The sequence below is a fragment of the Contarinia nasturtii genome, unplaced genomic scaffold (assembly GCF_009176525.2).
Source record: "Contarinia nasturtii isolate CC-2019 unplaced genomic scaffold, AAFC_CNas_1.1 Cnas_scaffold_1371, whole genome shotgun sequence".
NCBI lineage: Eukaryota > Metazoa > Arthropoda > Insecta > Diptera > Cecidomyiidae > Contarinia > Contarinia nasturtii.
Window position 1 is genome coordinate 4,453,649 of NW_022198708.1, and position 22,047 is coordinate 4,475,695.

At 32.5% G+C, this 22,047-nt stretch overlaps 1 protein-coding gene across 1 annotated transcript in view; it reads right to left on the reverse strand.

Moving 5' to 3' along the window:
- Positions 1-15,218, reverse strand: part of LOC116345673 (neuromedin-K receptor) — a 41,140-nt gene extending 25,922 nt beyond the window's left edge. Inside the window, exon 1 of the mRNA XM_031775254.1 lies at positions 14,863-15,218. The gene's annotated coding sequence lies outside the window, so the exon portion shown is untranslated. The remainder of the gene's footprint in view (positions 1-14,862) is intronic.
- Positions 15,219-22,047: the final 6,829 nt, after the last annotated feature.

Here is a 22,047-nt window from a genome sequence, read left to right on the forward strand (position 1 = left end):
TGTTTTCATTTGCTTTCGTTCACATAATATTAGAAGTGCATGAATATTTATATTTTCTTGACATTTAGAGTTTTACTGTAGGTCGAATTTGACAATTTGACATGCCACATATGAGTTATAATGTTTCCAACAAATAAAACTCCAAAAAAGTTATGGGAATCAATGGTTTTTTTTAAATATTTATTTAGATGATGCTTTAACTTTCTTAAGAGTTGTAAGTTTTTTTTATAGAAACCCTCCAATGAAAGGGGAAATCTGATGCGTTCACTGTTCTATTACAATAACATTAAAGGCACATATGTAAGCTTGAATTGAATTCGAGCAATTGCAATCCAGCACTTGTACATTTTCATCATAGATGATAATAATAGAAATGATTATTGCTACTAAAAAGACGTGGTTGAATGTTTAATATTTTCTTGTCTATGCTTAAAAGCGAACGTATGGTATGTGTGTTCTTCTGGAGGCATATGGCTTCTCATAGATGTTCCTCATTTATCGTGATTTCATTCAAAATGCTAGATTGAAATTGGCGTTTTTTTTGCTAATTTCTCCTTTCTCAGTGTCTGCTGCTTTTTGTTAAAGGAAAAAAAAACTAGAAACCGCTGCAAATGAAATGACAAATGAATTCCACCTTTCTCAAGACACTTGTTTACTGCGTAAAATTTCATGAATGCTGTAAAATTAATATGAAAATATTTACGCATTTACGTTTGTTTTACGTTCACTCTGGCGGTGTATGTGCGTATATTTTTCTTTTTTTTTCATTTGTGAATTTACTCTTCTTAGCTATCCCAATATTTGCAAATTGTAATCCATAGAAAAAATCGCGCCCGCAAGCCAAAGAGTGTGAGCAAAAAGAATACGTGAATAATTCAAGGTTTCTGTTATAAAAGCTCGATATGTATTTGAACATGGCACGTTCACACATTTTCAATAAATTCATTTCGAGCGCTTGTGCTTTTGCGTTGACACAATGCTGTTAAGAGTCTGAGAACAAGGCAGATATTTTATTCATTGCGCCAATAGAAAATTAAACGCACAAAAAAGCAACTAGAAAACATAAATATAGCAAAAGAAAAGAAGAGATGTAACAAGTGCAGCAGCAAAGATGAATACAAGCTCGAAGAATTTTTCCATTGACCTCATTTTCAATGATTAAATTCACGTTCCTCTGAATAAACAGAGACTATGCAATAAACATGACGCCAAACATGCCCCAATATGCCCAACAGGTTTTTTCATCGTCGAAATATTTGTACACAGTATTATGAGAGCATTCAAATGTAACAAAAAATATAAAACATTTTTAAAAGCGTTACAGTGCATTATCAATTTTTTGAATTATCCAAATTTTGTTTGAGGCTTACACTTTTTTTTCTTCCTTATCCATACATATTTCACGTGAATCTATGAGCATTGTGGCGCACATGAATTCGACATAATATGTAGATATATATTCGAGAATCCTTCGATAATTCAAATATATCTATGTATTGTACACGTGCCGAGTCTGTGAATATCAGCAGCACTCAAGCATTAAATATATCCAAATAAAAAACTGTCTTCCATCTTATTACTTCCTACAATAAAATGTACGCATTTGAATGGCATACATTTCAACAGAATATGACAAGGGAAACACATCCATTTCATGACACTTTCCTTTCGTTGGGCGCGTTGGGGTGACCATTAGTTTTCCTGATTTAGGCAATCTTCCAATTTCGAAGAATTTCAATCACTTTTTAACCCTACTCTCAAATTAGATATCACAACAGTAGGCTCAAAATCAACAATCCATTCATGTTTTTCATTCTATTCTTAGAAAGAAATGTGCCATCTCTCAAAATTCCACTTTTGAATAATATGTACAATATGAAAATGATACACACCAAAAAAATATATTATACATTACGGTTATTGTAACAGCGAAAGATTTTAGCATTTGTATACGTAGAAGTAAAGTGTGTCGGTCACATATGCCACTACTGTATAGAATTACAAGCAATTTATAGACTAAATTTTCAATGTAAACAATGAGTTGTTAACATAGTGGTTTCAGTTGTGGCACAGCTGTTGAGCGTACGCCTTCATATCATATTATTTATGTTTTGATCAGATGTCTAAAATTTCATAACGAATTTTGTTTTGACTGCAAAATCGAAGACGAAGAAAAAAGAAAAAAAAACAAATTTTCTCCAATATTCATTCATAATTTTTTATCAAAATCGAAATTATTCAGAAGTTCTTATCAATTTTGGACCATTTTAATATTTCTAATTTCCATTTAAAATAACAAAATATGCAATCATAGATTTGATGGCGCCTGAAGAAATGATAAAATATTTTTCCCCGTTATATCTGTTCTATGAAAAAAAAAAAAAAAAAAAAAAAAACAATAAAAACAATTTCCCATGAGCCAAGAATCTAGGAATTTTACTCCAAGATGTTTGAATAAATTGATACCATTCCATCAATCTAACTCTTTGTATTGTAAAATGATCGCAACAGAAAATACCTCATATTACTGAAATTGGAATGGGAACTAATTTATTGGCGAAAAGAAAAAAAAAGGAGTTGATGAAAGATGCCGGTATTCTGTAAGATGTTGAATGTTAATCAGAATGTGCTACCGTACTCCAACATCCATATCTTTGCATCAATTCTTAATTTTACTCACACCAAACCAACAATTCAACATAATGATTTCTGTATTGTATTTGCTCTCTTGAGCCTGTCGAGCAATATTACTATCGCTCAATGTAGACATTTGTACAGCAAAGCAAATAACGTTTAAAATCACTATGCCATGCATAATAAATTAATGGTTGTGATTTGACAGTTCACATCCTGCTTCTACAGCGCTCTGTGTCTTTTGTTTTCATGAGTTATGATTTTTTTATGGAGTTCTATTAAGCAATTTTTCTAGGATTTTCTTCTGGCTTCCGAAAATGTGCAAATTTGATTTATTTATTGTTGGAAGGAAAGCGCACATTTTTTTTTATGTAGCTGAAATCTGCATATAGCGAAAAAAGAAGAATTTCAGAACTTTTATAAATGTTTAATAAACCGAATATGTTGGAATAAAAATGGTTCATTGTGTGAATTTATCTAAAAATGTTTCAATAAGACAGATACATGTTTTTTTTTTTTGTCGAATCGAAAAGTTTGTTTTTTTCTTCACCGGCCAAACGAATGAACTTTTGATAATGTTGTTGAGGCTTGAGCATCGGAAACGTTATCCGGAAATGATGCTCAATAATAGATTGTTGGTAATAGATCAACCATACATTCAAGAGCATCAAAATTGTCATTTCAATAGAAACGGCCATTTAAACTAAACGACAGACACGAATGCAAATACACACAGAGCATAGTCTTGGATTTGAATTAAAAATTAAATTGAACCATTCACATTTCCTTTCACATGTTCTATAGATGGATCAACGCAAAATATATTAATATGCTCATTTTTATTTCAATGAGAGTACGAGAAAAACATTGAAAAAGCGTTCATTTTTTTAGCGCTTATCATTTTGTATCAAGAGTGAATCAGACGAAATCATGTGGAATTTATATAAGTATGCGCATTAGGGTGTTTCCACATAGAAAATATCAAAAAGTGGCTAGCATCATTTTGAAGAGCGTAAAATTCTGTATAAGATCATTTGATTTTCGATGCTGATTGGTCGCCGATGTCACTTCCTGGATTCATGTTTTTAATTTTTTTCAATCTTAAAATTTCATTATTTACAGATTCTGGCGTGAATGCGACATGAAATCAATTTACAAATGTGTTTTTAGTCTAGGAAGTGACATCGGCAACCAATCAGTATCAAGAATCAAATCATCTTATACAGAATTTAACGCTCTTCAGAATGATAATAGCCACTTTTTAATATTTTTCATGTGGAAACACCCTAATGCGCATTGAGAATCATTCAATCCAGTGATAATAGTAATGTAACACTGTTGACGTTCTTGTCGTCGACATCATAGTCATCATCATCGATATCGAATTGATCAATTTATTCCAAGCCATTGTGTGATTTTCTCATTAAATGAGGGTATCAATTTGATGAGAGATATTATCATTGACTTTTGGCTTTGCATTGATGTCTGTGGCTTATGACAACGCGACCAATATCTTGAACAATTTTATTGACACTAACACTTAAAACCACATACACACGTGCACATTACTACATTTTTTGTTGTTGTTTCTTGTTGGAATGTATACAATTTCAAGCAAATTTCCACCTGATCGATTTTATTGAACCTATAGAAAACTATGTCGCGTCTGCACATATATGGTGTAAACAAATAACATAAATATAAGTAAATTTCAATGAACTGAAAACCAATCGTCTTCATTTATTGCCATCGTTTTTTTTCCATAGAATTTAATTTGAAGATAAAACTTAATCAAAAAGTTGAATTGATGAGTCAAGTTTGTTTTGTAAATTCTTTGTAAACAATTAAACAAAATTCAAATTGTATGTTAGCCATTCAGTTTGAAACAAATTAACACAATAAGCTTTATACTTCATAATTAACAACGTTTCAGTTAACTTAATAGAAAATGGCAACAAGTCAGAATAAAACAAAATCAGAATATAACGACCAAAGAAAACAAAATATCTAGAATGAATTCAGTTGTATTTACGTTAAATACCAAATGCTGGTCATTTTATTACGACGATGTTTCTTTTTTATTTCGGTTTACCCGGATGATCGAAAATTGTTTACCAAACACCAAAATAAAATGTAAATAAACCATACGTTTATTACAAATATAAAAAATACTCAAGTAAATGTAAAAATAATTTATAACAAATTGGTGTATTAAATTATTTGCTTCAGTGCAATCGATAATCAAAAATCAGTTCTACATGATTTCGTTTTTTTTTTCTCTCTCTCTTCTCCGCAATAATATGAAGGCGTAAGTTGTGGGCTTGATAAATTTTTGTATTTTTACGCCTAATCAATCTTGAGTGGCAAAATGGAGCGATTCTATCATATGTGAGCTGTAACAATATATCATATGCTGTACGTAAAATTTTTGGTTCGCCTTTATATTGGCATAAATACAAATGTGATAAAAAATAAATATTTTTGAATTTGTATTTGGCAAAGAACGAAAACTATTCGAACATTGAAAGAGAAAATACAGAATATGTTGATGCAAACAAACAGAACATGTTGTTTTCTCCGACAAAAAAAGGTGTTCGATTTTTGTTTGGCATCAACAGCACGGCGAAAAGAATTAGTGCATATCATAGAAATATATAGTAAAAAATTGCATTCATATTTTTACTCGACATTTTTTCATTCTCTTTATCTTGTATGAATGGGGAAACCAATTTTTTATTCCAATGCTATAAGCTAAATTTCGATTCATTTTTTTTTTGAATACACAGACAGGCGTCAATCTTTTTGTTTTGTCACATTGGCCATCTTAAAGATGGACTATGATACTCTAGACTCTATAGAGACTCTACTTTACGATATGAGGAATTGAAAAATCCAATTTGGGCGTGTATTTGTGTCTGTATCTCGTTGCAAATACAAATTTTAAACTTAGATTTATTAATGCGATTAAATTTGTCTGAAAACCTTTTTGAATTATAATTGTTGTTGAGTATTTGAATTCGAATTTTTCGGTGAACATGTCTAGTCGTTGTCGCTGTACAATGCGAATTTCGTGCAAAAACTTTATCCAGCCAATAATATTGCTGACGCTTGATGAGACTCTCTCTCTCTCTCTCTCTCTCTCTCTCTCTCTCTCACTCACTCACTCGCTTTCTGTCCCGTGTTATACACGTATTAATCGAGGCACATTTGGTGCAACATCTTTGTACTACATATAGCACACGCCGCACTATTAGAGACGGCAAATCTTACTTTACTCGATTTGGATCTTTCGGGAGAAAGAGGAACGAACATTTGTGCAAAAGGGATAGTGAAAACAACACCAATAACTTGCCGTCAAAATAACCAAATGGCGAAGAAACGTGAATGCATGAGGGCTACGATAAGACACCGTGAGTTGTACGCTCATTAATCTACGTTAAGTGCGTTTAAATACGCGCAAATACACAAACTCATTCACACAAATTGATTGAAAGTTTTGACATTAATTTGATTTTCGGCGAACACATATTTTCGTCGGTAGAAACATCAAATGCATTTTCGTTCATTTCTTCTCGTAACCTTTGCAAAAAGTCACTATGTCGAAAATCCAAGTATTTCGTTACCACTGAGAATAAGCATTGTTCATTGACTAATAAGTATTCTTTTACAGCTACGTTTTGTAGTAAAATTGCTTGTATGTGCACAATTTGTGCAATAAAATCCGACTAAAGTAGTTACACATTTATGAGACGCATTGTGTGGGTGCTCGTATAGATACCTATTGCTTGCAAATGTTGGTTGTATCACTTTTCCAGTTCAAAAATATAAATCAAATGAAATATTTCCAGTCCGATGGAAAACTTTTAGTAGTTTCTATTTTCATTTCGGTTTTGTTTACAATCTGTTTATAAGTATAATAACCCAGAATGATATTTGAAAAATGTGAACGAGATGTGTTGCGTTGATTTGAGTAACGGTCGCAAAAAAGCAACTAAACGCCGAAAACCTATGCTAGATTTGGTGATAATTGCAAGTTGTTCATTGGACGCTTTATCACTAGAAATCAGACCCTTTTCCATTTATTGCATACTTCATCTGCTTAATGATTTCCTTTTCCTTTTTTTCCCAAATGGTGAAACCGTTGCACGCCATACGAAATTCGCTTTCTGATTCAATGGTCGAAGTGAGCGAGAGAAAGAGAAAATAAACTAAGTGATGCTCATTCTGCTTAAAAGGTTTCCCATACATTTTTAATGTAGTCCATTGTGCTAGTATTGTAGTTCACTACGATTCAAATGCGGTGGATGTGCATTGGTATTGTCGTTTTTTGTGGGTCAAACCATAGAATAGGATTAATGGTGATTCTACCGAAGAGAAAAGCTCTTCTACTATCGTCTGAACAATTTAAAAAGATTATATTCACCATTTCTAGACATTTTCCTCTCTTTCTCTTTCTTTCTCTCTCCCACTCCTCCTCTCCCTCTGTCCATTTCTCTCTCCCTCTACGTGTGTCCGAAATTTAATTGGTTTATTTTATTTTAGGTGTCGAAAAAATGGGGTACTCCTTGGCAAACCGAGGTGATTTATTTATTAAAAACATTGAAGCAAAAGAAAATACAATCGTGATACTTTATCAAAATGTCCATCGATCAATTCACCTGCTTTGCACATCTATCATTGGAATTGCGTCTAATCTTACAACAGATTGACATGCTTAATTCTTAAAACAGTCTGCATTTCATGCATATCGATCTAGGGGCAGAGCAGTACTAGAATAATCATTTTTGTTTAAAGTAATTCTATGTTGTGAGTTGTAATCCATATTTCGGATGAGACATTTTATTGTTAAAAAATAGAAAATAACGAATTTAATTTAATAAATATCGAATAAATTGTTTCAATCCGCAATATACGACGATCGCTTTATTCCTAACAAATGTAATACACAACGTACACATGAAACGTCATTGCATTGCTGTTAGAATTTACGTAAGTGTGTATTACTGCGGATTAATATGGATTACTACTCACAACATAGAATTACTTTAAACAAAAATTATTATTCTAGTACTGCTCTGCCCCTAGAAATCGATTCTCTTTTTTTTCTCAAGAGAGAGAGAGAGAGAGAGAGAGAGAGAGCATTGATTATTATCATTAACTTTGATTTGATCTATTCATTATTGAAATCGTTCTAATTGTTTTAATACACATTTATAATAACAGCAAACGAATTAGCTTCTTTATTAACAAACAACGACAATACATTCAAAATGTATGGCTATTGTGTACGCATATTATAACAAAACAAACCAAATATATGAGAGGTACGGTAAATCTGTGTCTCAATGTTATTGACACTCATAAAAATGCACTTACTCAAAAAATAGTAATGGTACCGATTTTGAGCGCCGTGTTGCAACTCATTTTTATTTTGAATTTTTCACTTGAATTGCGAATTTATACATGAATTACAAAGAGAAACAATTCTACTAAGCGGCATCATTTTTTTTTGTTTCGCTTAAATTTATGAACAAAGATTAAAGTATTTTTTATTCAAATCGCTTTGTAATCACTTTACCGGAGAGAGAAAGCGCCAGAATAAAAAAAAAAATATAATGACTGAACATTATACTGTCGCCAAAAATGATTGTGAGTGCACGTTCGAAGGTAAGGTAAATTTTGTTTTTGTTACTTCTTCTTCTTCTTCTTCTTCCATTTCTTTCTCTTGTCCCTCTGCTTCAATGTGTATAGTTTATGTGAAGGCGACTGATTTACAACAATTGATTGATCGTTTTTCAACGGATAACTAATTCAATGCTAATTAATCGAGAAGGAGAAAAAGATGAAAAACACTTTGGCATTCGGTGCGGATTCAGACGCTGGTTAATCTTTTAAAATTATTCTTATTAAGAGTTCTTAATTTAATTTACATCTGATTTACATTGCTGCTACTGATTGACTCTAACTCAAATGACGGCACCGAATGGGAAGAGAGAAAAAAACGTAACACCGTCGGTTTTGGTTGATGGTTTACGATTACGCTTATCGTTTTTGAGACAGAATCGATGTCTTTGTTTCCCATGCATACATACGTGCACGCACACTAGCATCGTATGCAAACGAAACTTAACCGTTTTGGCTGACAATAAAAAAGTTTGAGCAAAAATGCTTTTCATGTCAATTCATATTCTTAATTCGCTACATTTCGTGAAAGGCCTAATGAAATGAATGTCATACGTTTTTTTTCGCTTTACTGTTTTGTTCTGCAGACGATGTTTCATGAAAACCGCGGCGCGCCAAATATAATTTGTTATTTCTTTTTTTTATATCTAACTCATTCCACAAACTGCCACTAATCATTTTCGAACTTGCAACCTTTCCGTTGCTTTGGAGCTCTTTCTCTCTCTCTCCCTTTCTAGCAAGTGCGTGTACTCGCTTAGCGTTGATTGAAAAGAGAATGATATTTTTTTTTGCATAAAACATAAATTGACCCAATATAGAGAAACATATTTTATTAGTATTCGTGAATCATATTCTAGAAAATGGTGTTAGTTGTTATGCCGTGGCATTGACGTTGCAGGAAGGTTTTGTCGGATTACGACTGGTATAAAAGGTTAAGTTGAACAAACAGTCAAAAATCGACCGTGAATTATAGCTTGTCTCTTTGCAAACTTGGAAATCATCTAATGAAAATGAGGTCACAGTAAACAACGATAATTCAGCTTGATTTACGGCTTTTACTTTAGAACATTATTTATTTCACACAGTTTTTTATGCGAAAACATTTTCACTACGAATAAAACACATCAACCGAACCGATTTATGGCTGCTGAATTTTGAAGCCGAATATCTGAAATGAGACTACAAAGATCACACACACACACAGCTTCGAAATAAGAAAACACTGCAAACAATTTATTAATGAAGAAATTATATGAGAATTAAATTAACATAAAATTGACATTTTGACGCTTTTAACGGTGATAATCTTGACGACGTGTTTTTATTTATCTAAATAATTCGATTTAAGAACGATCGTTGTGTCAGACATGTATATTATGATTACTTCCTTCTGGATGACTGTTAATTCGATACTGTCACCATTTCAATACATATGTACATTGTACATATATCGCTTTTAATAAAGATTTTTGCGTATTGAAAAGGGATCAACAAACAATATTATTATTATGTTTTTGTTTGAAAAATATTTACTCTTTAATTAATATTATAGCATGTTGATAGTGCGATAGATAACATATTCTGCTCACATTCCGAACGCATTTAGAGTAATTTTTTTTGTAAATATCATCTTTTGAATTGACTCAGCATTCGCATTTTTCATTGTCTACTATAGATATTCATTTTTGAAAATTGAACGAGTTTTGTGCGATGATGTGTCTGTGTTTAAACAGGGATTGAATCTTGTTTTAGTAAAAATTCAACCGAACACAACCAACAGACACAATTCAAATGGCAATAATAATAAAATCAAACAAAGCTTGTTTACATTATCCATTTGGATGGTTTGCATTATCGTATTCTTTTCGATTGTGTGCGGTATGTTCATTTTCTTTATTTTTACATATTCATAATACTTTCAACTTTACCGCCAAGCGTACGCTATGGCTTTATGTTTATACAGGCATACCGGTCTCTCAATTTTTTAACGGTGTAATGATATTTTAGGGACATGCTATGGCTCCAGATGGCGTATAATCAACTTTTACTTCATTTTTGTAATTGTTTTAGTGCCAACTGATTTAAAAATTTGTGCATACAAAAATCGAATTTAACTTTATTGCATACATACATTAGATGGCGCCTGGGCAAAGACATCTTTCCCCATGCTCTGCGGCTGGTTTAAATACTCCTGTGGAAGTATGTGTATTTGCCATATTTTCTGCATTATTTGTTTTAACTTTGTGCACAAATTCTTTTGATATGAAAATATTATTGAAATCGGATAACTAAATATGAACACTTTTTTTTTGTGGAAAAAAGTTCGAGAGAAAAGTCACCACGAAGCAAAAAAATAAATAAATAAATAAAAAAATGGTTTAAAAAAACCAAGTCTCATGATATAAAACTTAGTTTTCTTATCTCAAAGTTGGAAATTCAAACGTTATTGGTTATATGATATTTGAGGTGTACAGTGATAAATTCGGTTGTTTTCAGATTGAACGTCAAATTGAAATGGTTTCATACTGAACAATCATGAAAAATTGCCACAAATTTAAAAAAAAAACGAGTTGCATTCACTTGATTTGGTCTTTGGAGCGCACAGCCAAAAAAAAATGATAAAGGTGCGAAAATAAAAAGTCATTTCACAAACTGTTTACGGTTCCATATGTGCCGCATCGAGCGAGAATGAGCTAGAGAATTTTCCTTCTCGCTCGCCTATAACCGCTTTGAACTTTGAACGTCACACCAATTGTCGGCATTGCCAACAACCGGAGCGCAATTCCATGTCGAACACCACACCGTCTCACACGGAGAAAAATACGACATGAAGTATATACGAAAAATGAAACAAGACACATCTTTCCACTTCATAAAATGCGATATTTTGCAACGTGTTCCTTCGGCATTCTTTTTTCTGTACTTGTTGTTGAAAATGGTATTGCTGCATTCATATTTGAGAGTAAGAGACGAAGCGTGACAAGAAGAATGTCTACCGTTACGACATATTACAGCACGGATTACAGGTTTTTCTCTTCTATTTGAGTCGGCTATTCATTTTCTAGGGTGTGTTGAACGTGTACGCTTTATTAAATGTCATCAAATGTTTTGCGAGTTGCTCTGTTTGCGCTTTGTTTATCAGCGTGTGCTTTTGTTTTTATTCTACGTTTTTCGGTCACCCAATTCAATTTTTGTTTGTTATGGTTGTTGTTGGTGGTGGTGGTGGCAATGGTGGTGATGATGATGTTGTTTGGCTCCGTTTTTCATGTTGTTATGAGTATTCAGGTTTGGTTGCGGTTGATGTGCCTTGCACCATATGACTTTTTTTATCACAAATGTAATCTGATTAAATGAATTCAATTTGCGAATTTAATTGTCTCATCCGTTATCCTCAACCAATTATGTGTGCGGTGATATTTAATAACATGACTACATCAAAAATGTTCCAACATTATTCACGCCACTTGAACAAAATGCAAAAATTTAGTTTTCACATAATTTTTTTTATATTCTTAGAGGCTGTTGTTGCTACTGTGATGTGAAGTGTGTGTATAATTCGCAAATTATATTTTCTGGTTCTCATTTGTTCATCGGTACTTGTTTGGCGGTTGGTTTAAGTTTGAAAATTTGCGTATGCAGACAATTTAGTTGTTGCGTTTTTTTTTTGCTGTTACACTTCTTCTATCTGTTCTTTCTCTCCCTTCTTTGAATTGACTTTGGCACTGTGATATCAGAACTTTACGTTCGTCTGCAACACATACGCCAAACCAAAGACGCACCATATTCGAACAGAAATTACAATGGACTCGTTGAAACTTTATCATTTACACGTCTTTTGCCATCGCCAAAAAGTTACAAAACAAAACATACAAAACAAAGTGCAAAGAAAAAATACTAACGAGATTGAAGTAAGGAAGAGAGACACAACAAAAAAAGAGAAGGAGAGAATGAGCAAAAAAAATGAGATGTTGCAAGATAAAATAGCTGAACGAGTTGAAAAGTTGTAACAAATAAAATGAAGTGAAATAGATGCAAGCGAAAACCGTTTTCATTCAACAGTATCTTATATCTATGGAGAAAGCGCACTCAAAAGATCGAAAAAAGTGCGAAGGCAATGAGAGAATGAAAAATATGAAATCGTGAAACACATAATTCAACTGCAGCATCACACCCTTGCATATGTCTGCCGTGTTAAAATTATATTTTTTTTTCTGCTACGAATGGGCGGAAATTAGACGAATAACACTAAAATAAAGAGGCTTACGTACGCAAGCTGACTTTTCCGCATGGAACCGAAATTTTGGGAATAAACTGAAATTATGGTCTATGTATGGTTGCAGTAACTTGAATCAACGTGAAAACTTGTGAATATTATTTTCTTATCAAATTAAATAATCACACCAAGTTTAAAGAAATTTCAATCAAAAAAATAGCCTGTTCAAAGTTTCACATCATTACGGTACCACAAAGGCAAGTCTTTCATACAAAAATGAAATGTTTTGTGGATTTTTGTATGAAAAGTCTGTGAAAAATTGATTGCATCTTAAAACTAACATCAGATTCAGGTTTCTCGTGCCAAAAAACCCCCCACTACACATTCTTTCAGCGTTCAAATTGAAATAATAAATTATTTTAAGGCATTTTTCTCATAAGTGCCTCTTCAGAGTCTAAGTTTTACACCGGTCAATCAATGTCGTTGAAAATTTGACCAGATTTATTCCTCGTAGTGCCCAATCATCCCGTGAAGTCACATTTTGAATTTCATGTCTGAGCACGAAACCATCGTGTCACCAAAATGGTTGAGAAATGATCAAAAATGTATGGATGTGGGATTGTGGGTACTCCATTCGGACCAAAAAAAATTACACCGGTCAACAGATATTGCTCAAAAACTAATCAACACGTCTCCTAGTAGTCCCAAATCATCCTGCAAAGTCAGAATTTGAATTGAGTTTTTGGAAGTGGATTTATCGTGTTAACAAATTTTGGCAACACGCCACAGAACACAGGACACAGGACACATCACACACAGCGACGCACATTAATATGCCCCAAAATCATCTCCAATCGTGTTTTCTACATTAAATATGCATAGAAAACATGTTTTGGGATGACTTTAATTTTTTGGCCTAATACAATACCTTCCCTACACTAGGTGTGCGGAAAAGTAAAAAGAAGAAGAAAAAAGCGACCGAGCTGAAAAACCAACACCTTCCGCTTAATCGGCAGAAAATATTTTAACGCAGTTTGACGTTGTCTTAGATAACATTGTCTTGAGAATTTATATATTTTCGCTTAAAAAAAAATTATGGACAAAACAATTGAATTTGAATAGTGCTACATTCCAGCATTTCGTTATTTTCATTGCTTTGTTATCTTCTATATATTTTCTACAGTTTGAAAAAAGCGTTTTTCCTTCGAACCAAACAATTTTTTTCACATTTTAGAAGTTTGTTTTTCATCTTAATTTTCCCGCCACTTTTAATGTGCATGCTGTCAACAATAGCTGTAAAGCGAGAATGTACTATAGTTTGACGATGGCGTTTAAATTCTCCTTTTTTTCTATGTTCATCGTGCTCAAAATATATCTTAAACGACCTTTTACCACTTTTAATAATGTGTAAATGCTTTCAACTTAATAAACAACTTATCCGGAGGTTAAAATTTCAACGAAAAAGTGTTGATCGCTTGCAAGATAATAATACAGAAAAAGAAATAAAGGTGGGAAGATGCGAATAAAAAGAACAAACGAACAAATAGAGATTAAAAGAAAGTACAACATGACCGCACATTTGCTGATACACGAACAAAATATCTCAAATATAGAACATGTTTATACTGGAAGCCTGAACAAAGGTAAAACATAGCCGAACATTTGTACTCATTCACAGACAGATTAGAAGAAGCTAAAGAAGATGGCGAAGAAAAAAATAATTACGCACTGCTAAAGCAACTATAATTTAATCGTTCAAAGATAAGTTTGTCCGTCTTTCAGCGATAATTATTTTTGTGGTGTTTTCTTAGGCTTAACCGAGCGAACGAGTTCTTGTCAGCCCCTTACTGTTTACTCATTCACCAGTCAAATCGGTTTTCTTAGCATAAGAAAGTTAAGTGTATGTGACCTGTGAATTGTTTATTTGCAGGTGCTTAATTGGTTTCTGCATTCCCACTAATTTGTACGTCAATGGATGTTGATGTATCTCAAACTGTCGACTATATATGACCAAAGAGAAAAACTCAGAAAATACCAAGAAAATTGCTCGAAAACGTAGTCGACGTTGTTGGGTACAATTTTAACCGCATCTCCACACCATCATTAAATTGCGAATATCAAACCAAATACTCGGATAAAAAGAGAAAGATAGAGAGAGAGAGAGAGACTCTCTGCATCAAGACCAATTCCAAAAAGTACACAAATTCGTTATATGAAAGATAATTTAATTTGCAATGGAAATAACATTTATGAATGGTAGATAAACCACGAAACATTCGTTCTTTTTGACAAGAAAAGCTTTCGAACAAAGTTTCTTTTGAAAAAATACTTACATGTGCCGTTGCCGATTATTTATGAGAAAAACTGTTTGTTATTGTTGATATTGACAGCAATGCTCAACTGATTGTTATAGATTTCTTTGTTACTCTCACACTACGCACAATTTATTTTAGTTACTTAATAAAAAGAATGCATTCAAATATGAATTGGCTGTTGACGTCGCGCTCGAACAAAGGTAATTTGCTTTTGTGCAAAAAATGGATTTTTTGAAAAAAATAAAATCACTTTGTTTGTTTTTTTTTTCTACTTTTACTTTTTGTATCGGTTTTTTTTTTCTTACGAATTAATCAATTGTAAACTGTTCAAATTGATCAAATGCACTTTTAATATATTTGCACCAACTGTTTTTAATTCCCTTAAATTTACATATAATTTTCATGTAAAATAAATTAAATCACAATTTTTTTTTAAATTCATAAAACAATCGTAATAAACACATAAGTATAGTTTTGATAATGCATAAAATGATTTTGTTTTGGATTGAATCCAAACAAGAATCGAAATGAGCACCGTTAAATAATTTTGACAAAAAATATTATTTTCTGAACCGGTGAAATTGATTGGCTTTTAAAAAAGAAATAGTACAAAAATTAAATGAAGAACACACCGTTGTGGAATCACACAGATTTATTAATCGAATTACACCAGTGAATTTGTTAATCGAATTTCGGTTGTCCGACTCAATTAAATGTAATAAGCCTTCGTCGACCAAAATACCAAACAATCTATTGGAATACACCGATTTTGATGCCGTACGCTTCAATCGTAGATGAGCGAATGACTAGGACCCGTTGAAATAATTCTATCGAACGGCAGAATTGTTGTGCGCTATTTTCCACCATTCATTTTCAGATTCTATATGAGCCTCTGTGTAGCAAATATTTACTGCCGTTTCGCAATGTGAGAAGGCACACAGCATACAGCACCACACACAACAATTCTCTTGAACTAAAATGTACATACGAAGTTTTGTTCTTTTACTCAGTTACCATGGATAAGTACAAATAATACAAATGAATGAGCACTAATACGGCAGCTACACGCAGTGTCGATTCAGTTTGATGTTCCTGCTCGCTCATTTGTTCGCTGCTTTGTATTTGTTGTACTCTTCTTCATCGGAGCTATAAAACTGTACAAAGAATCAACGAACACCGAAACGCTTTGGATTTTGAGCAAATTCGAGTGTTTGCGTGTACGTACCAACTTTCGTTATAGCACACAATCACATACATTCTATGGTTAGAGATGTAATTGATATTTTTTCCACATCGTTTTTGACTTATGGGCTATTGATTGTGAAAAAAAAAACCGTTACACCAAATTGATCACTTGCTCTTCAAATACATTATTATTATTATTATTATTTCGAGTGACTTTTTGTTTAACTTGACTTCTGTTGCCCACTATCAGATTGATTGAGCATTGATTTTAATTAAATGAATGTGTGTGTTCATTGTTGAATGTCAACGTTAAAACGCACTGAGTCTGATAAGGTTTCAATTTTTTTTAAATGTTTTTAATTACAAATAATGTTAACGATGCTTTCAAAAGCAGCAAATTGACGCAAAATTCCTTCCTGTCATATCTTTAAATTACTTTTTCAATCTCCGGAAGGGCTTAGATTCGATGATGTACATTTTAAACACTACTCGTTTCATGAAGAAATCTATTGAAATATGAAACATGAGAAAAACAAATTCAATTTTCCAGGGTTATTATAATATATATTAATATTACCATGGCCAACAAGTTTTTATTGTTGTTTTTCTGTGGCACCGAGAGAGATAGAGAGAGAGGAAAAATGAAAAAAGTGAAATATTAAAGCTTGTTGACTTTTATGTCTCTGGATTGACGGATTTTCCATAAGACCAAAAATATGGTGCTTATACACGACTAAAATTCCAGGAAATGTTTGGATAAGTCACGTCGTATAAATGCTGAGTAATGATGAATAAAATGTTATGTCGCATGGGCACCTGTGGAATATTGTGTATCAAAGTGCGATAAGCGTGCAAGAACGCAGAAGAAAATGTTTCCTTCGAATTTTACAATGATTTTCTATTAAATGCTCGCGCTGTTGTTCAAAAGGGGTTTTCATCAAAATTCGGAACGTTTTTTCACTCATTAGTAACAGCACCCTTATTTTATACATCCGATAACATCTCTGGAGTATAAGAGCAAAAGTTTATCACTTAAAGGGCCATCGATAATAATCGCATCTCAAAATGGAACTAATTTATCAAAACAACATGATAGATTTAAATAAATATATTATTTATAATATTATAAAATTTATAAAACGTTCATCAAATCACCGTTTGCACTGTCTTTGCACTCTGTTAAATAAGGATTCTGTTGATTCCACACGGACAATGAAAACGGACAGTACATAAAAAGGAAAAGATTATTATATTTACCACATTTATGATCTACCCATTCATTTTTTCTATTCTTTATCAAACGTCAAAAACAAAAATGTACAATTGTGGTTGTGTTTTGACATTTTACAAAAAATATACAGGGTGATTCACAATTCCATGCTAATCTCTCTACCACAGATTCATCAGCTCAAGAGGAGTAAAAAAGTGTATAAGCACTTTTCCCAAATCGGCTGTTTCAGTAGGGCTCCAGCCCTAGCCCCCTTAGGGTCAACATTTCTAATGTTCTGGTTGATTTCGACGGACCACTGCGGTATTTTTCAAAATGCATTTTTGATTATTGGTTTGTTGGAAAGGTCTCCCGGCCCTCTTCCAAATACCATGAAAAAATTTCGAAAAAAGTTTCAGTGGAGACGGTCATAGTGAGTTGACCAAAAGTGAAAAAAATCATCGAAAATCGAAGAAAATCGTAATTTATCTCAAAAAAACATGTGATAAACCTTTCTTTTTTATGCCAGAAATCGAAAGAGCATCTAATTTTGGTCCGGTATGCACATTTTCAGATTCCAAATTTTTTTGGGTGGGTAAATATTTACAACAGTCCGAAATGGAGCGACCAAATTTTTTTTTTTTTCATTTTTTTGAATCGTCTTTTCTGGGTCAGTTTTTTACTCAGATTATATGGTCTTACCACCGATCTTACATAATTTGGACCCGAGAAATCCAATGGTGCCAACGGTTTTGACCGATCGATTCGAAGTTCACAAGATAATCGGCTTCGAACCTACCCCTAGGAGTGACGTTTTGGAGTTTCAATTTTTTTCATTCGATCGGTATGAAAATTGGTATTGGGGGTTTTTGGGTACGAGAAACCCGAATTTGATATTTACTTTGACTGTGACTGTGTACTTGAATGTTTTCACTTGCGTCATATTCTATTTGTACCACAGAAATAAAATATCGATACATGCATTTTTGGAGCGTGTCCATGTGTTGTGGTCTAATTTATTATTTGAGACATTCATGTACCACATATTAGACACAGGTTTGATGTTTACAAAATAGTTGGGCTTATATTCTTCGTCCAACGCGAAATTCCTTATCAATTTATATGTGGTTAATAGTCAATATTTTCAGTTACTGCAATTCGAATTTCAAACACATGAATTTTGAATGTTGTGTAGTTGAAAGTAGACTATGAAATAGACTATTTTATTGAGAATCTCATTCAACTTCAATTTCATTCAGATCGAATACTGAACTATTGGCTAACGTCTGCTGTGATGAAACTGTCTGTTTCCCAACATTTCATTAAAACTTTCGAAATTTTTTGATTTGAAATTCTTTTTGACCAAGAAAAGTGAAATGATTGAGAAATGATATGCATATTGTTGCACTTGCAGTGATAACAAAATGTTTACAGCGTTTTCATCTTTTCCTTTGAAGAGATTGGACATTTTGGTGGGGAAATACACATGTTGTCAAATTGCTTTTAAATATTAACTATATCAGCGACTTACGTGCCCATTGGTGATTCATGTGGTGTTTTCAGACTCAATTGAAATGTTCAAAATCTGACGTTTGATTTGAATTGTACACAATCTTTGAAAAATACTAAACCTTCTTCTCATTTAAAATACACGTTGCAGCGGTTTGGAATTTTTCGTGGAGTGTACGTATTTTTTTCTTTTTTAAGCACTACTAAATGGCACTTTCAAAAATAGAAAGGATTTTGTTCTAGTGTCGCCCTCTATATGTCAGATCGGGGACTTATTGAGTGATGTGTTATTGTGCATATTCTTTACATTTTAGTAGAATAATTGATTTTTTGAAATTTGACATCAAACGGGATTTGAACGCCTTCAAATTGTAGTAACTAGATAATGGTTTCCAATTATTTTCCCAGAGAATATGTGTATTGGAATTGATCTATTTATTCAAAGACATTTGCTCCTATAGCTTTATTCGGAATGCAAAAAGAGTTGAAATCGCAAAGTGTGTATTATTTCTTTGATTTTTGGTGTTTGAATTGACTAAATGTGTCCTTTTTTTATTTAACCATCTGTAACAAGATCAAGTGTAATTTATACTAAGTGTACACTAAATTTACAGTAAATATATAGTTTTTAAAATATCTTTTTTGGCCAAAGGGTATGTTTACTGGTTAGATAAAAACATCTTGTTCACTCTTAGAGTGACACCCTACTTCTCTCTCACACCAAAATGTCGAAAAATATGAAATTCATAAGAAATGCCAAAGCTGTTTCTATTCTCTTCGTCTAATTACTGCATAGACTGTTCTCATCGATTTATTTAATTAAAACAAAAAAAAGTGTTGTTGATTTGGAAGAAATCATCGCAGCGCTTTATGAGATGCAGTAGAGAAAAGCATAGTATTGTTTATTTCTTTTGTCCTGTTTTTCTGCCCTTGATCACTTTGCTGTCAATTTGTATTGGTTATTTCATGTTTCTATATTCATGTGAAATATTACGAGTGAATAATAATGTTCAATGATACAAATAAAAAAAATGTTTATCCCCAAGCAATACAATTTCAATGAAATTGTCCATTTGATTTGCTTTTTGCTTTCTTCCTGACAAGTATTGTTATGAATTGAAAATGGGATGCAAGGTCACATTTTTCCACTTAATATTATGAATTCCAGCAACTTCACTTAATTTAGTACATAGAATTTAATGTTATGTTTCGAATAGATCTGCATCAGTGAGCAATGAAAACAATTGATATTTCTTACAAAGAAACTCAACTCAACTCAACACAATCAATGTGTCCAAATAAGAACAAGCTGAAGGACGGGGAGAATGATACGTGCTCGTCGAACGGCAATTAAGTTTCGAACATGCTTTTAGCTGTGCATGAGTTTCTCAATGTTTCGAATGTGAAATATTGAACAACGTGCTTCAATCATGGAATGAAATATGTTGACAAAACTGCTTAATAGAAAAAGTATGAATGAAAACCAATTTAACATTGTATTTTTCTACGCATTCTATTGGTCGACCAAATTAGCGTTCCGTTCGCATTTTGTCGAAATAAACAATACATTCCGGGCCATTTTATGACTCGTTCGCGTATACATACACATTGGCACGGTGCTCATGCTGCTGATGAAAAATGTTTGGCACCAAGCCAAAACCAGCTTGAGAAGAACGCAACGGTGGGATAAAGAAACAGTGTCACTGCGTTAAAAAACATCTAACAGCTACCTGTTAAGTGCGATGGTAAATTATAATGCTACCGTAATCATTTCACCGTTGCCACACACATTCACAACATTTATGTAAAATACTAAATTATAATAATGAGAACATTACAAAGAATTGCAGTTAGAAATTTCATTATAAAATATCAAATTAATTGGGAATGCTTAGGGATTAATATTTTCCTCAAAAATCTGTTGCTCCACTTGTATATATGGCCCTATGTGATATCACTTATGCACTTAAATACCCCACTTGACATTATGACAAAAGTAACAATTAGTAAAATTGTGTGTGTAGGTGTGAGTGTTTGAAATTTACTTGGAAATTTAATTTGCTACAAATATGAAAAAAGACAAAAAATACGTATGCTATTTCCATGAAAAATAGATTATTATGCAAAAATATCATGATATTTCTGACATTGCTGCAATGCGTATTGCATAATTTCTTTCAGTATAACATTTTTCGTTCATGGAACTGCTATTCGGATAATAAATAATCATAGCTACCTTTTAATACGTTCTATGTTTCCTGTGTATTTACTTTGAGCTTCGCCATCTCCATAAGCTCGGGGAAAATGGAACAACAAGTGCATGAAAAATGTTGATTTGTATCGATTCGTATCTGACAACTGCAAATGTGCAAAATAATTTTAATTTATCTACCCTACCATGGTTTAATTTCACTTTATTGACAAGAACAATGAATTCAATACTAATAATTAGTCAATATGAAATGACAACTGTAAGAATATATTAATCGATAAAAATCAACACTCTCCACGAAATGTTTGTTCTATTGAGCTATCCCTTTCAAACTGATGTCCGTAGTTCAAGAATGATATTTCATAAAAAAAAGTTTATTCGGTTTTATCGTGCGAAAAACCCTAAAAGACAATATTTTTAGAATTTTAAAACTTCTCCAAATTCATCAACAAATTTCAGAGCTCTGGCGCAAAAGCGATTTACAAAGTACACCATATTTCTATGCATTTCTGGACTCTACTAGATGTCCTAAAGAGCTTATGGAGTGGGCCAGAATTGATTTGTAAAAACATCGAAAAACGAACCACTCTACTATACAGCAAGCTTGCGTACACAGATATTGTCGGATATTGTTCGCCATTGTTAAGTTAAATAACTTAACTACTGATAATATTTTTCTTGGTTCCAAAAGAAATAACAGTTTAAAATATAATGTGTTTGATGTTTTTAAAATTGCTACAAAATAATTAGAGAAATTTCGTTATATAACAATTAAATGAGATACGATAACTTAACATCAAAAATAAAGAGTCTTACGGGAGTAAGACGAACTTTTCCGCACGGTGGTAGTTGCGTATTTTATTAAGAAAGTTCAAAATAATATTTTTTCGATTTTATTCTATTTTTCGTAAAGTTCGAGACCAAAAAATATGTTTCAACTTTGGCAACGAAATATTCTTTAATTTAATAGCAGAAGTAGCCAAGAAAAGATTTTTCACGCTTTCATGATGAACCCATTTGTACGACATTTGAAAGTATTCTATTTTTCTAACAAAACACTATAAAAAATATGTCTGACGTTAATTTTGCC